Below are 17199 nucleotides of genomic sequence, written 5' to 3' on the forward strand. Positions count from 1 at the left end.
GCCTGCCCACCCCGCCCCCGGCTCTCGCGATCCCTCCCCTCAACTCCTCGCGTGGGCTTCAGGCAGCGAGGGTTGAGCCACAGGGATCCGCGGACTCAGGATTCGCGGCAGACGGGGCGGGGCCTCTAGGGAGGGCGGGGCTTTGGAACTACGGAGCGGGAAGGGCCGGACCTCCCAAAGCTGGCCTACGGGGCGGGGCCTCGAGAGGCGGGAGGGCGGGGCTTTGGTCCGGGAGGGGGCGGTGGCCGCGGCGGCGGAGGGGAGGGGAGGGGAGGGAAGAGAAGGGGAGGGGGCGGCCGGCCGCGGGGAGGGAGTGAGTCACCTGATCTCTGCCCGCGCCGCCCGCCCCGCTCGCTGGCTGCCGTCAGTCGGGCCGCGCCGCGCCTCGGCTCTGGTGAGTGGCTCCCGGTCCCGCGCGCCCTTCCCCGGGAGGGTCCGCGCGGCGGCGGCGGCGGCGGCGGCGGCGCGCGGTCAGGGCCGCGGGCCTGTGAGGGGCGGCTCGCGGGCAGGTCCGGGGCAGGCGGCGAGGGGGGACCCGGGCGGCTGCTTTCTAGGCGGGGAGCCCTCAGCGGGCGGCTGCGGCTCCGGTTCCTGGAAGGGGCCGCGTCCGCCGGAAGGGGCGACCGGTCGGCGCCCCTTGGCCGGGTGCGCGGCCAGCGCCGTTGTTTACGGGCCCGCTGTACTTTACCCCCGGGCGGGCGGGCGGGCGGGCTGGCGGGGGGCGGGGATGTGCCGGGCCGCGGGTCCGGGCGCCCGCGCCCCCGCCCCCGCCCCCGCCCCGCGGCCCGCCCGGGCTGTGACACATCAGCACCGCCCGTGCGGCCGGGCCCGGGCTCCGTATTGTCCTCCCGCCCCCTCGCACCACCCTCGGCAGCCGCCGCGTCCAGCGAGCTGTTTGCCTCCCGTCTGCCCAGCCCGGCTGTGTGTCGTGCGTGTAATCACGTAAGAAAGGCCGAGTTCGTGGCTGGAGCAAAAATACCACCTTGCGGGGCTGGGTTTGGCGAGGACTGATTTGGGGGCCCGGGGATCCCAGCGCTCCCTTTGTTGGAGTTTTGCCCGCTCGTTGTAATTCGGCCTCCCACAGTCGGCCGAGAGTGGGTGTTGATCGTAGAGACTGCAGCTTTGTGCTCGCTCGTCTAACGTAACACGGGTGCCGAGGCTTTCTCGTTCTTGCACGGCAGTTTTATGTCATTGAGTAGAACTGTGCAGAAGGCTTTTGTGCAGTGAGCCTACTGCGTTAAATTTGGGCTGATTCAAGGTATAGTGTAGTAGTAATTGTGAAAGAACGTGTGTGGGAAGAACAAGCTACAATGTCATGCTTGAAGGAACAAAGGCTGGTTTTGTAGGGATGCCTATCTTTTTGGAGAATTCTATTAGTATTGGGGCTGTTGCCACGGAGGGTGAACTATTAGGTCTTTGTTCGTATATTTGGACACTCAGTATATCCAGGAGGGTTTGATTTTAAAGCAGTTCGGAAGGAGAAAGGGTGGAAGCACCGGACGTTGTAGTTGACAGAGCGCTTCACATGGTCTAGCAGAGAAATGGGAAGAGGCCGGCTTGCTCCTTCCTGGTCTTGGTTAGTGGTGCAAGGGCTGGGCTTGGTTTGAAGGCGTTTGCCACTTCAGCCTTTGTATTAAAGAAGCCTGGGGAAAAGGGACACTTGGTGAGTCAGCTTGGAGAAGGATGGCCTTGTTTAAGTGATTGCATCGCGGCGTGCATTCTTGTTGTTGTTTAACCTACGTCTGGGTCAGGTGGCTTACCGTTGTTCAGTATGTTGGTCGGATAGCAAGGTAGATGACTCCTTAAAAAAAGTTGTGTTGCTGAGTCATTCGCCCCAGCCTGAGAGGTAATTAGGAACAGCTGGTGCAGATAGTCTCATCACATGCCTCCCCTGTGAAAGGCCAAGGAGCGCTCAGGAGTGGTTGCTTCAGAGGCTTGGAGCTGGGGTTGTCTGTGTTGATACAGGTAATCAGTGGGTGAGGTGCAAGTACTCTTAGGTAGTGGCCAAGGAGTGCTGAGGTGGTGTTTAAACACAGGGCAGCCTCGTGACCTACTACCTGAGAAGTTTGTGCTGGGGAGAGTTAAAACCAAGGAAGAAGTTTGCAGCCAGGAGTAACCTTATAACAGTATTGTAACAAAAATATTTACTATTCTTACTGTATTTAGTTTTTTGTTTTCTTTTTGTGGTTTGGTTGTTGTGGGGTTTATACATTTCAGAAAGTGAACTTAATTTATTTCTTTAGGAGAGCACAAAAGGAGACTTCCTTTGGGTTTTCATGGCCCCTGGCTTTTCATGCATTCACTGGTAGTTTCTGGTGGCAGAGATGAAGGTAGGGAGAATAGTGGAATTAACAGGTGTCTTTGGGTCAAGTCTAGAAAGAGCTGTCTAATCAAAGGCAAACCATATGTATGTCTATCTCGTTGTCTTAGTTGTGGCGCTGGTGTCTTTATATCTTGGGTCATTACTTCTTGCTTTAAAAATGAGCACAGAACCCAAGCACACAGCCCTCATTGCTGACAAAGTTTAGGAATGGGAAATGTGGAGTGGGGGGATCCGACCTATCTGTGGTCTAAAGAATGACTGATTCTTATTGATGACAGTTTATTGAAAACATTTTGTAGTGGGGAAAAAAAATGCTTTACATTTGGGACTAGAAGGGAGTAGAAGTCATACATTTTTTAGGGATTAGGGTTTCTAAGGTGAATGCAGGATTATTCATTTGTAAGAAAATACTAAACCTTTGATTTTTAAAACTTTACTTTTGTATAAAATGAAGACATTGGTCTTCAAGATACAGGTTAACAGTAATTTGTGCACATTATGTAACATGGGTTTACAGCCCCCTTTTTTTCTGCTGGGAGCATAAAGACTTTGTTAACCACTGCCAATAACACTCTTACAACAGCTGGAGTACTTTTTTTTTTTTTAAACTTCCGATTTCCTCTAGAAAGCTATCATTCTTTCAAAGTGTTCTTAATATTCATTTAATTTTTATTTCATATGTAGTTCTATTCTTTTATGGTGTATTTTAAAGATTAGATACATGAGTGTAAATTTCTTATTGCGTTGTTGATGTAAAGAATGGAAATAACAAAAAAATACAGAGTTGCCCATTACTTATGATACTGTGTAGTTTGAATTTGAAGGCACGTCAGGTGGTTAGTTAGTTTCATGGAAACGCACTGAAGTGTAGTAACATGTAAAAAGGGGTAGCGGGACCACCGGAAGACAATTTACACATTGGAGCACGATTTGTATATAACCCATTCTTCAAAAAATTACTCTGTCCTGTTATTCCTTGAAGTCTGCATTTTGGGGAGGCCAAGTTTACAAGGGCTCCTTTAACAAAGATTAATGAAACTACACAGTCATCAGCTCACTCGGAAAGTGGCATCCCCCAACCCCTCAGGAGAATGTCATTTACGCAGGAAACTAACCTTCTAGGCATGCTGGGCGATGGTTAGTATTTACCATTCTGTTAAATCTCAGAGACCATATGCCTTCTGCACTCCTGTACTGTGAGACATGTTGCTGAGAATGATGATTGCAAAGCCCTTTAAAATGACTCTTGTCAGAGATTCTTTTCTCAATGCTGATCTCTCCAAGACTTATGTTTTAGGAACCATCTCTTCCTCCCAATTTTCTGACTAATGTTCTGTTAATGAGACAACTGTTTTAACCTTAAACTCACATTTCTTGAGGATTCTGCTAAATAGAAGGTGTATTTAATGTGGTGGAATGGATGACTTATAAAAGTATTTTGATTAAAAAAAATATGCTGACTAAGGTAGTCTACTGAAGCCCAACGTATGGATAATTTGAACCCGGCTTGCCAGAATCCAGGCCCCTTGGAGAGGGTAAACATTTCATGATGGCAGATAAAATAATAGACTTACGCCACCATGAAACTGGGCTTCTGGCTTAGGGCATGGCATTAATGGAACTGAAGTTGTGGGTTTGATACCATACAGTTAACAGAGAAGCAGTAAGTGAAGTCGTTTAAAGTGGGAGATCTGGATCTGGACTGCTGAAGTTCAAGTTCTCACTGTGTTACTTACCTGCTGTGAAGCCTTGGGCAGATTTCTTCACTTAGTTGTGCCTCCTTTTCTCATCTGTAAAATAGGGATGATAGTAATAGAATCTGTGTCATGGAAATTGTTTACAAATTAAGTGCATTAATACATGTTAAGTGGTTAGCACAGTGCTGGCTCCATATGAAACATCAAGACGTAGGAAAGGTTACTGTCTGTTCTTCAAAATCAGGGAAGTGCTTGGTTATACAGCGACCGTTTGCAGCCCTCCTTGAGCTGCATTTCACCCAATGATCACAAGAGACACTGAGAAGAAGTATGGGGGTGTGCCACACATGGCTGCTACTGGCAAAACAACTCAAGTGAACATTCTGTTAAGTTAACAGAAGCATCTCAAACCCCCAACTTCTTAGGGCAGGGAACACAGGACATAGCCTTTTATTGAAGGTATCTAACAGTCTCAGCAAAATGCTCTAGTGGCAGTTATTATCAGTTAATTGGAATTGGTTTTTGAAGAAATAGAATCACCTATCACTCTGCATCTAATCTGTTCTTCACATGATAGTTGAGGACACTGTGGTCTGACAAGGTTAGGAGCCTGTCCTCTCCCTTCCTACTTATTAACATCAGGACAGAACTCATTTCTTGATTCTCTCATTCCTGGCTTGTATGTTGTGACCATTTGGAATGTAAATTTACTTGTCAATTACTTACTTTTTTTTTAAATGACATACTTATGCTAATATAGAAAAATTATCCACAATAAACAGTGTATATGTTTACCATATGGCTTCTTGCACCTGTTATTAATTCACAAAGGTTGTGGCAAACATTTTGACCATCCTTTTGACTAGAGTGTAAGTTTCTTGATGAGATAAATGTCTCCTCTTATCTCTGTGAAACATTGAATGTGCTATGGCCACGTTTGTTCAGTAAACTGTCAGTTGCTGCACCGGTGGTATAATATAAGTTCATTTTAGTTCTGTGGTTTTGAAACTTGGGAATTTTTGAGACTGAAGAAGAGAACAGTCTATGTTGTACCTCTTAAGTTATTTTAAATGTGTGCTGAGTTGAAACTCTTGATCGTTTAGAATTCTGTTTTCTGTTTCCATCATTGGTGTGAGGATTAAGGAAGCAGCTAGATTTAAATCATTCATTTAGTTCATCTCCTGAGACAGAAAGAAAATTTGTCTTGTGGCTTCTTTTTACTTGTAACTGACTTAGAATTGGATTGAGCAAAATATAATTTGGGTCCTTTAGATGTTAAACCTCTTGTATGACCACTGAAACTTTCCTTTAATATGATCACTCCTCTAAAACAGATCCTTTGTTTTGTTTAGGATCAGGGACAGTTTAGAGAATATTAATAGGATTATAAAAATTGCCCCCAGCAAAGAAATAGTGGTTGCCAGAATCTTGGTTGTTAATGAGTGTCGTTGGAGCACAGTGGGCATGCAGTGAAGTTGGTGCTCACTGGTTCCTTTCTCAGCACTGGCACAATTTAAGAAATGTTACCTCAATGCAGCTGAAACTGTGTGCAAATCATGTTCTTTTAAAAATAAATTTAAGTTATTTTTCTAATGCCTTGAGAAACTTATTATTCAAGGATATTTTTCTAAGAAAATAATTATTCCCAGCTTCTGTCTGGTAAAGTAATTTTCACTCTTTGTATTTGTCATTTCTTAGGTTGGCTCAGAATCATGGTGGACAGTTGCACTCCACTCCCCACCACCCCCACCCCCCGTGTGGAATTACTCCAAAAAGTGTTTTACATAGTGGGGCCATTTTTTCAGTTTCTTTGTAGCATGGGTATTGGCAATATCCCACCTCCAAAGTTATAGACTAACTTGATGTGGGTATGGGGAATGTCTTGTCTCCCTCTTCTGCTCTTTCTTCCCCCATTGATTTCTTCTCTTTACTGACTTGTCAGCCTCTAAGGTTCCCAGGGGAGATGTTTTTGGCCTGAAGAGGTGAACCCTTAGGGCCTTGTTGAAGAAATGGGGAGACCTGTTCAATCAACTTCCTATTTGCTAGTATCTTCATATCTTTGATGCCTTATTCCTCCTCTAAAATGTGCCAGTGCCTTTTGGAGGTCTGTTAAATAAGTGAGAAGAGTTACTTATCCATTAGAAAGTTTTCTCTAAAATATGTGGCTGTAAAAGATTTATTAGTCTTTCAGTAACTTTCTTAGGTTATCTTTTTAGAATAAGTAGTTTTTGGTAAGGTCAGTACTTCCATTTGTGTATATTTTGCACTGAAATATTATTTTATAAAATGTAAAGTGGTTGTAAATGTAGGCCCAAGGTACTTCATTTTCAAAGTACCTCGTGTCTTTTGCGTCTATTTTTCTGTGGACTATTCCCAGCATGGCTCAGGGCTCTCCTCTCTATAGAATTTATTACTAAAATTAGAAGGAGAAGTAAGAAAAAAAAAGCTATTGCCGTTTTAATCAGTTTTTCCACATTAGTAAGATATGTTTGAAATCAAAAAACATTTTGCCCAGCTGAACAAGGTTCTTTGCTTACATACCTTCATTCCCAGCTGTCATCCAGAGAAATCAAGGGAAATTCAGGTTAAGGATGAGTCTGTAGCTACTCTCAACTTTGCCTCCCTGTCTCTTTGTGGTAAAGGACTGTTGCAAGTACTATTCAAGCTCTGGATACATTTCTTTTCCTTTTCCTTTTTCTTTTTCTTCTTCTTTTTCTTCGTCTTTGTCTTCTTCGTCTTCGTCTTCTTTCTTCTTTCTTCTTTTCTTTCTTCTTTCTTCTTTTTTTTAAATTTTTTAAGTGCTTTGCCTTTGAGGGCATGCCTGTGTCACTGGCCTGGTTTGCTGTCTGTTGCAGACTCCAGCAAGAAGGCTGGGATACCTTTCCCTCCCCGGAGCAGGTGGGCAGCAGTGCTCCCATTGGCAGAGTCGCTGGGATACACGCACACCTCCCTGCCATTGGTTCTCAGATACAGTGTGGAACCATCCTCCCTTATTCTATTGAGTTAACTTTGACCAGCTCTCTGATCCCTGGAGAGTAAAGAATAATGTGTGTTTTCAAGTTTCAAGGCACTTTGGTCTGTTATCTTCCTGTGCATGCTGTACTTCTCCCCCAACTTACACACAAACACACATTCAACGTTTGATGTGTGTAGATAGTAGGGCTATTAAACTCATTTCAGCATTTGTGGTCTGCCTACATATTAGGCATTGGGTTTACAATTTGATTTATTAAACAAGTATTTATGCCTTTATATGCTAGGAACTTTTCTAGATATTGGCAATACAGAACTTTTCAGAAGTGACAATCTGACAGGCAAACCATTGCCATACCATGTGTTAACTGCTAAAATAGCAACGGGTAAAATATGCCTTGAAGCCATAGGATATGAGAAGCTTAAGTCTTGGGAAATTAGGAAAGCCTTGGTAATGTCAGTGATGAATACATAGTTTAGTGGAGGAAGCAGCTTGTTTTGACAACACTTTTGAGCAGCCTAACGATGAAGAATAGAGAAAAGAGAGAGATTTTAGTAGGGAGAGGTTGGATCAGGAAGATTGTGTGTCTGTCTGTGTGTATTTAAGATTAAGTCAGTGGGAAAAGATTGAAAATGCAGGCTATGTCTTTATTTTGTCCATGGCTAGTTCCTCTTATGGTTGTAAGATGACTGCCACAAGTTCAAGTGTCACAAGTAAATATGACTCAGTTTCTTGGAAGAACACTTTTTTGTCATTATAGATTGAAAAGTAGCTATCTGAGGAGGGTTCAGGATGAAGTCTACAGCTTAGAGATGTTAATTTTGACTCCCAAGTTAACATAAGTAACAAAGAATAGATTTACAAATTGTAGTTTTAGCTAGTGTACTGAGATACCTAGCACTATAGTGGCTATCAGGGGTTTATGGATAAGGTTATTTTTAAATAAAGCATTTCAGTTTAATATCTCTACTAAAATTAAAAAGTTTCAAATTTATGATTAGTGCAGTATTCTAGTTGTTCTACTGTAACTGCTGCCTTATTTAAAATTGTTACTTAACATTTTTTCCTCTTTGTCTTTTTTTTTTTTTTGACTCAAATTTATTATGAGTTAGAGCAAGAAGGTGTTTAAAGAATAGTTGGGAATTTGAAGGGCACTGTTTTGGTGGTTTGTTTGCTTTTTCAGTTACTTTGCATATAATATTTGTCAACTCTTATACCTGCAGGGGGTCATTCTCACCTAGATTCAGTTTTAGGGCTTTCACTTCCTCTGGGCAGTCAGAAATAAATAATGTGGATCACGGTTATACTTTTTACGGTTTGAAAACAAAATGGACATATGAAGAACGTTTAATATTTCATTATGGATGTAGGACATGAACACTTAATATTATGTATTGAAAGTAACATTTAGTGAACCATCTCCAGTCTATCAGTCTTTTAACTTTCCATATGTAGTTGGGTATAACTACAGACTTTGATTTGAGTTCAGCATAGTTTAGTGTCAGATTCTTTTTATTGATGTATGAGATTGTTTATATAATCCAAGAAGTGTTCATCAGAAATTAACTAAATATAAGGCAAAAATTTCTCTTCCTTAAATGCCCCTTCAGTCTGTCTGATGTTCTCATCACATGCAGAGGATGCTTGAGGCATTTCCCTCTATCCTTCGTTTTTACATCATCCTCACCTTTACCCTCACCCCCAACACAACCTGCAATTTAGGTCCTGTAACATGAATTGAAATGTAGTATCTGGACCTAGGGCACAAGACTTTTTAACCTCTAAAGTTAACTGACCCTCTCAGGACTTCAGTTTCCTCATCTGTAGCAGAAGTGGGGGAGTGGGTTGTATTGAACAAATGTGCTCTTATAATTAGAAAAATCTTTAGGTCTGTGAAATTATCAATTATCCTGAACAGACTTGGATAATTTTAATGTTTTCCTTTTATCTCATTGAGATCTTTATTAGGCTAGGTTCAGGAATCTCTGTATTTTGTAGCTTAACTCTGAGTTTGTGGACCCTTTTAAAATGCAGTTTTCTTTTGGTCACTTGCATAAAGATGGCAGTAGTAGCGCTAAAATATTAATGATGTTATGCCAGGCACTGTGCTGTTAAACGCACCAAACCATTTAATCCTTAGAGTAAGTGTTGATGGTGTTATCCTTAAGGGGAACCTGTGAGGTTGGATATCTTACAGAAGACCGCACAGTTGGTAATATCTGCAAAGCCTTCCGTTCTTTCCAGTATCATGCTGCTGGTGTTAAAATAACCTGAAATTGATTTTTTTTGGCATTTCCTAATTCTGTGTATTTGTTTAGCATTTCATCCTTTTTAAAGGGCTTTGTAACACAAGTAGGGCCAGGACTCCCTCCTTAAGTCTCAAGGATGCACATTGCCCTTGTTCATAGAGCTGGACCTGACTCGATGGGTCTTTTCTCCTCATTTTCCTGTAATAGGGTTTTCTTTTTCTACATCAAAGCATATTTTTTAACATTTTTTATTGATTTATAATCATTTTACAATGTTGTGTCAAATTCCAGTGTAGAGCACAATTTTTCAGTTATACATGAGCATATATATATTCATTGTCACATTTTTTTCTCTGTGAGCTACCATAAGATCTTGTGTATATTTCCCTGTGCTTTACAGTATAATCTTGTTTATCTGTTCTACAGTTTTAAAATCCCGTCTATCCCTTCCCACCCTCCACCTCCTTGGCAACCACAAGTTTGTATTCTATGTCTGTGAGTCTATTTCTGTTTTGTATTTATGCTTTATTTTTTGTTTTTGTTTTTGTTTTTGTTTTTGTTTTTTAGATTCCACATATGAGCGATCTCATGTGGTATTTTTCTTTCTCTTTCTGGCTTATTTCACTTAGAATGACATTCTCCAGGAGCATCCATATTGCTTCAAATGGCATTATGTTGTTGGTATTTATGGCTGAATAGTATTTAAAGCATTTTTTTATTTTAAATTTCTGTAAAGTTTAATTTATTCTTTTGTGACCACTGTGAAGATATCAGTGGAAGCTACTGTGTTTTAGAGTTGCCCATGAATTTTCCAGGTAGTGAAACCAATATCCACTGATGACTGGAGAAAATACCTATTATAAAGGAGGAAAAAAGTAGTTGATATTCCTTGGGAACCTTCAAGACAACCCAAATAAATGTGAACTATATATATATATATTTTTTTTTGATTTATGGCTTGTTGTCTGAGCATTCTTCTGATTATAAAGTGACATGGGTTTATGGTTAAGAATTTGAATGCAGAAACAAATCAAAATTACTTAGATGTAACCATTGTTAGTATTTTGATATATATCCTAACTAGAGGTGGGGGAACCAAGGTTTCTGGACATGTTAAATGTGAGATGCCTGTTAGACGTACAGGTAGTAATTTGAGTATGCGGTTGGACACAGGAGTACGAAGTTCAGAAGAGTGGTCGATATTATACAGATATAAATAAGACAGTGTACAGCAAGTCCACGAGTGATTGTGTCCTCCTCGTGGGTGTGGATGAGTTCACATTGGGAGTGTGTGCAAAGAGGAGGGAAGATCTGAACACCAGGCCCTGGCTCTCCAGCATTTAGACGTTTGGAGGAGACGAAAGATCCACCTCATCGACACGTGGCTGCTGAGGACGTGGTGAATCAGAAGATTGTGGTATCCAGGAAACCTAGTGAAGAAAGGATTTCAGAGAGGGTGTGATCACCTGTTGAGTGTTACTGAAGCTTTGCCATTTGGCAGTGTGGAGGCCACTGACCTCATTAAGTGACTTCCATCCATGGAGGGGAAAGGGCCTGCGTTTAGTGGGCTTAGGTGAAATTAGGAAGAGAGGAAAGTGGAGAGCTGTGAATATAAATGGCTCTTTTGAGGAGTTCTCATATAAAGTGGAGCAGGAAATTCTACTGTAGATTGAAGGGTATGGGGAAGGGTAAGGAAATTTTATTTTAAGAGAAGAGCCATTACAGTATTTTTGTACAATAATGGGAACGTTGTCTGTTCTTTTTTTTTTTTTTCATATTTTCCTTGGTGAGATTTTGCAGGAGTTTGTCAGTTTTATTGGCCTTCTCAAAGAATCAGCTCATGGTTTAATTCATCAGTTCTATCAGAAGCTAATGCAAAATTTTATTATGTGAGTGGTTTTCTTGGTGGAACTACAGTAGATTTCATCAGATTCTGGAAGTTGGAGAGCCAGTGCCCTAGTTTGGCAGTTCAATTTGTTTCTTTAGAAGATACACTTACATTTTTAAAGAATCTATTTGAGTTAATACCTCTGTCAGTATAGGAGGGAGGGTATAACTCAGAGGTAGAGTATGCTTAGCATGCATGAGCTCCTGGGTTCAATCCCCAGTACTTCCATTAAAAAAGTAATAATAATAATAATAAATAAATAAACCTAATTACCATGCCAAATGAAGCAAACAAAAATGAAATAAGAAGTAAATACAAAAAAATTAAAAATTGATATGTCTTTGTCAATATAAACTGTTAAATAGTATGAATAACGTTGTTCCTAAACAAGAAATCTTACTATATTTTTCTATCCTTTCTATCTCATAGTTTTGTCAAAATAATCTAAGAGTTTAAAGATTGATTTTTCTATCAATTTTTTTCCATTTGAAGAATCTTTTAAAAGTTTCATTAAGACTCATAGCCAAGTTATCAACAGTTTAGACTTAACCGAGTTTTACTATTTTTTTGTTTAGTACCTATTTAAACATCTTTAAAGTTTGTTTTGACCAAGTATTACATGTTCTTGGCTTAAAAAATAGATTTATCATAACACAACCTCATCTGTTGCACCCCACCCAACCCCTAATACTACTTCAGATATATTTATCTTTACCCAGTTCTGTTATTTAATTTTTCTAGTGGTTTCTTCTGTGTCTCTAAGATGTTTATTCCTCAGTTTATTTATGAACCTAAGGTGTTATCTGTTTCCATAGCTATTGATTTTGTTTACTTCTACCATCTCCTTACCTGTATTTATAATCATTCCATTTCTGTTCCTGGTCACTGCTACAACTCCCATTTTTTTTTAATTTGGTCTCATTAATATAATTAGTATTTTTGACTCTGTACATTATAAGTCATATAAAAATATTACCTTTCATTTCTCTCTGATTCCTTCTCTCAGCTTGTCATTTTTATTTTGTCAAGGTTCATAATTATACTTTATTTTATAACTGTAATTAAGTCTTCCATTATTTGTCCTGAAAGTTGAAAACCAGTTAAGAGTGTTCATGTTATTACACCTGTGTCAATATTGGGCACTGGAGAGCTAAGTAACATGCCGTTACACTTCTTACCTTACAGTTCCGTGTCACCCAAAAACATTTCTAACATCAAATTCAAATAACAGCAATTACTGAGACTTGTTACTTTACTGTCCTGAGCATTATGTGTATTATTTCATTTGATCCTCTCAGTAAAAAGTAGGATTCTTTCCCCTTACTTTATTTAAAAAAAAAAAAAGAAAAAGAGGAGGTAATTCACTAATTCACTCTTTAGGGGAATTTTGAAGAATTTTCACTGGTTTTTTTTTTTTCACTTTGAGTTTCTTGTAGGAGCCCTAAGTTAACTGGGATAGTAACTACTGTACCTCCCTTTCTGACCATCAGTTGCTCAACTTAGAAAGCCTACAGTTAACATCATATTTCATGGACTTGAGAACTTGAGATTTGCAGATACTAACTACTATATATAAATAGACAAACAACAAGTTTATACTCTATAGCACAGGGAACTGTATTCAATAACCTGGTAGTAACTTATGATGAAAAAGAATATGAAAACGAATATATGTATGTTCCTATATGACTGAAGTGTTGTGCTGTACACCATAAATTGGCACAACATTGTAAACTGACTATACTTCAATAAAAATATGTTAAAAAAAGCAAAACAATAAAAAAGAAAAATCATTTCATGGTGAAATATTGAACACTTTCCTTACAAGGGAATAAAGCAAGGATGCCCTCTCTCATCACTCTCACAATTCAATCAGCAGTAAGGTGGAAAAAGAAATAAGAGTAAAGATGGGTAAGAAGTAAAACTGTTTTTGCAGATGACATGGTTGTGTACGTAGAAAAATCCTAAGGAATCTACAGAGCAACTATCAGAACTAATAAGTGCATTAAGTAAGGTTACAGAGAATTCCAGGTAAATATGAAAAAAAATCAATTTTGTGTTTACATAGTAGCAGCAGAAAAACCAGAAAATGAAGTTTCACAAACAAGTTCATTTATAGTAACTACCAAAAAACCCACACAATACTTAGGAATAAATTTAACAAAAGGTATGCAAGACCTCCTTACTAAAAACATCTGAATAATGCTAAGAGGAACTAAGACCTAAGTAAATGGGGAGATAATGCTGAGTTCATGCATCAGAAGACACAGTTTGTTAAGATATCGGTTCTCCTAGAATTGCTATATAGATTTATTGTTATCCTAATCAAGATTCTACTGGCTCTTACAACTTAATAATAAGAAAACAACCCAGTTAAAAATAAACAGAAGAATTGAACAGGAGTTTCACAAAATAAGATATCCAAATGGCCAATTAGCATATACAGAGATGCTCAACATCATTAGCCATCAAGAATGCAAACTAAAACCACAGTGAAGTACCACTGTTTGTTCATTTATTAGGGTTAGCAAAGATGAAAAAGACTGACAATATCAAGGTTGGTGAGAAATGTGGAGCAGATGGAGTTGTCATATATTGCTGGTAGCAGTGAAGGTGATACAGTTACTTTGGACAAGTGTTTAGCAATTTCTAAGAAGATAAACATAAACCTACTGTATCACTTAGCTTTTCTACTCCTGGGTGTTTCATTACCCAGGAGAAATGAAGTTTATGTCTATGCAGATGTTCATTGAAGCTTTATTACAATAGTCCCAAATGGAAAATAATGCAGTTGTCCATCTTTATTACAATAAATAGTTCATCAACAGACAAATGGATAAACAAATAGTGGTACATCCACACAATGGCATAGTTTTAAGCAATAAACCCCAGACATCTGATGTATGCAACCTGATTGTCATTAAGTTGCGTGACAAATGTGAAACCAAAGTACATGATGTGTGATTCCATTTATGTGAAAGTTATAGAAAATGCATGCTGATTGAGAGTGACCTAAAGCAAATCATTGGTTACCTGGAGCCAGGGGAACAGGGCAAGAGAGACTTCAAAGGGACATTGGAATTTTGAGGAGTGATGGAAATTTATCTTGATTGTGGTAATGGTTTCATTCACATATTCAGGTGTCAAAACTCATTGAATTTTATACTTTAAATAATGTAATTCATTCTATTTAAATCATACCTCAAAATTAATAAATAAGATAATGACTGACAAGTCCATAATATTCAGTAAACTTTATTGGTATGAGCCAATTGTGGTTGCTAGCTCGTATTTTCATAACATAGTCATATTCCATTGAGATGTAACAGCCCTTTAAGAGCCAAGTAGCTGCCAAATATGTTAAATAAATAAAATACTTCATTGTTTCTTAAATTCTTTGTAGTAAGAAAGTATAACAGTGGAATCTGTTATTCTTGTTTTGGTTCTGGAGCTTGGATCTCCTGTGTTTCTTCTTTCTTTCCTTTATTCCCTTCCAAGCTATTTTAAACTTATTACCCAGAATGAACGAATTTGGATTTGTTAATTTGGGACGTTAAAAAAACAAAACAAAACTTTGTTTTGGATCTCTTGGTGAATCTGTAAACAATTTCTTCAAACTTCCCTAAACGTTAAAACTTCTCTCTTCCAAGTACAACTTTAGCTTCATAATTTCAGATACGGAATTAGATCAAGTAAATATAACAAAAGATCCATGATTACGTATATAACTTTTAATAATAGGTAAAGTAAATGGGAAAAAGAAATCCAATTTTCCCTGTGTGGAGCCTCACGTATGTTGTAATAATCATGAGTTGCAAAAATTGTAGTGCTTCCCCCAGCCCCACCTCCACTGTTAAAAAGCTGTAACATCTTTAGTTACATAAACATAGATTTGCCAGGTTGTTTTTCCATATATCACCGTAAAAATCCTTAAACACAATGTTTTTGGTGCTGCTGCTGTAGCACCAGTGCTGCTTATGTTAATTCAAACTTTTGTTGTTTTCTGTTTTCATTCAGCTTTTTTTTTTGGTCTGTGCATCCATGTTCCTTATTCAGTTATACTCAAAAATTTTTTTTCATAAGACTGAGAGAAGCTTGTTTAGAAAATGTGATTATCAGATACAGTGTTTGAACAACTGTGATATTTAAGGTCTGTAAATGGTTAAAGAAAATAGCAAGTCTTGGTCGCAGAGTTATTCTTACTGGCTTTTCCTGGCAGGTGAGTCAGTTCTTAGAACATTGGAAGAATGCTGACTTAAGTTATTGCCTCTGTTTTCAATTCCCACAGATTTTTTTTTTTTTTGGATGTTAAGATTCTTTCAGAATTGGGAATGGTAACAAGAAAAACCCTATCTGTAAAAAGATTCTGTCCTGTGGGCATCTCTACCTTAAATTAAAAACAGAAACAAAAACAAAAACAAAAAACAATTTTTTTAAAAGGCCCTTTAAACACAGAAGACTAAAGTTATAAACACATGCTACTGTTGGGTCTTTGCCATCCACTTGAAAAGTGGAAGATAATGCTCACCTAATTTCAGGACACTTAAACTCTGGGTTATCTTAGGTATATTGTAACAGGCTCTGGCTTACAGGATTTTGAAGCTAAGGAGGGAGCCAAGAAGGGTGACATGATGTGAGGAATTTTCCTGTCTTCTGAGCCACTGAAAACCCTGCCCTGAAATTGGATGAGGCAAAAGGAATTGACAGGGTGATGGAGGTGTTGGCAGTCAGAAGCAGTAAGGAGAAAAAGGCAGAAATTCCAAAAGGCCGCTAGAAAGAAGGGGAAGACAAGTTCTGAGGAACTCAACCAGACTGCAGGTGGAGGGCACTGCTTTTTTATAAAGGCCATGACTTTTGTGCCATTTCTGATGTCCAGGGTCACAGATCGCTCACACCCAACCATACACACAGACACACACACACACCCTTGGCTAACAGAACTGTTTTGAAAATAGTTGTTCTCATTAATAGACAATTATGGTTAAATGAGAATTGACCAGAAAGTAGTTTTTCATTTGAAGTCTTACTGCAAATACCTTCAGGAATGTCCACATTTTTGTGTACGTTGGTAATAATGGTCATTGTCATCTCTTTCACCCCAAAGTATCATTTTCATTTTGAACATCTCTAGGTTACGTTCTTCTTGAATGTAGGGACTGTCTTTTGTTTGTGTCTTCGTGGCACCTAGGCTTTTGTGTGGTGCGGGTAGGCAGTTGCAGAAAGAACGCTTGTTGTTGTTCAGTGAAGATAAAGAATGTTTGGATGATACTCTTTTCCTTTTAAACTAGTCCTTGGTGTTAGATTATTCTGTGTGTCTTTTTTACATTGAGAGTTAAAAAACAACAAAGTCCTGTGAGGCTTAGGTGAGTATAATTCCAGCTCTTTGGTACCCATGGAACTCCTTCCTCATTCTGAATTTCTGTTACGAAGCATTGTAGGTCTGGCTCGAATATTCACCTCATGATTAAGGTTAAGTTTTTTTTTTTTATAAATTATCCTTAAAATTATTAAAATATGATAAAGCCACCGCATCTTGTTTCATTTTTTAAAAAATGATTTTGAAAGCAAAAACATCAAGTTTTTTAGACTTCAAGTGTATTAAAACTTAAATTGTGTATATTGAACAGAGAGCAGAAGTTATTTCCACACTGAGGTGCAGGAAGCTTTAAAATGCCTGTTCATCCTTTATCAGCATTACTGAATGAATCAGCAATTTGCTTAGGTCAGTGAACCTTTGTTTTGAATTATGACAATAGTTTCTGTTTCCAAGAATATAGAAAAAATTCAGGTGTAACACGGGAATCTAAATTTGGTGTTAATAAATTAACAGAATTTTAGGTATGAAAAGCTCCGTGGGAGTGTCATATGTTACTTTTTAGGTTTGAGAAATGTTAGAAGGTGACTGAGATACTAGAAGGTTGTGTCCCATTCTTATTGACTTAGTCATCACTTAATGTGATTTGATCAAAATGGATTACTGACCATTTAGACGGTTTTCAGAATTAGGAAAATTGAATTTCAGAATTACCTTCTGTAGTGCTCTGTGCTAATGAGGTCAGGGTTGAGTG

General features: G+C 39.0%; 1 protein-coding gene across 1 annotated transcript in view; it reads left to right on the plus strand.

Annotated features, from left to right (window-relative positions):
• The first annotated feature begins 263 nt into the window (after positions 1 to 263).
• The window catches only part of BACH1 (BTB domain and CNC homolog 1), a 41326-nt gene continuing 24390 nt past the window's right edge, over positions 264 to 17199 (plus strand). Inside the window, exon 1 of the mRNA XM_072968108.1 lies at positions 264 to 394. The gene's annotated coding sequence lies outside the window, so the exon portion shown is untranslated. The remainder of the gene's footprint in view (positions 395 to 17199) is intronic.

Source organism: Vicugna pacos, chromosome 1, assembly GCF_048564905.1.
Source record: "Vicugna pacos chromosome 1, VicPac4, whole genome shotgun sequence".
Classification (NCBI taxonomy): Eukaryota; Metazoa; Chordata; class Mammalia; order Artiodactyla; family Camelidae; genus Vicugna; species Vicugna pacos.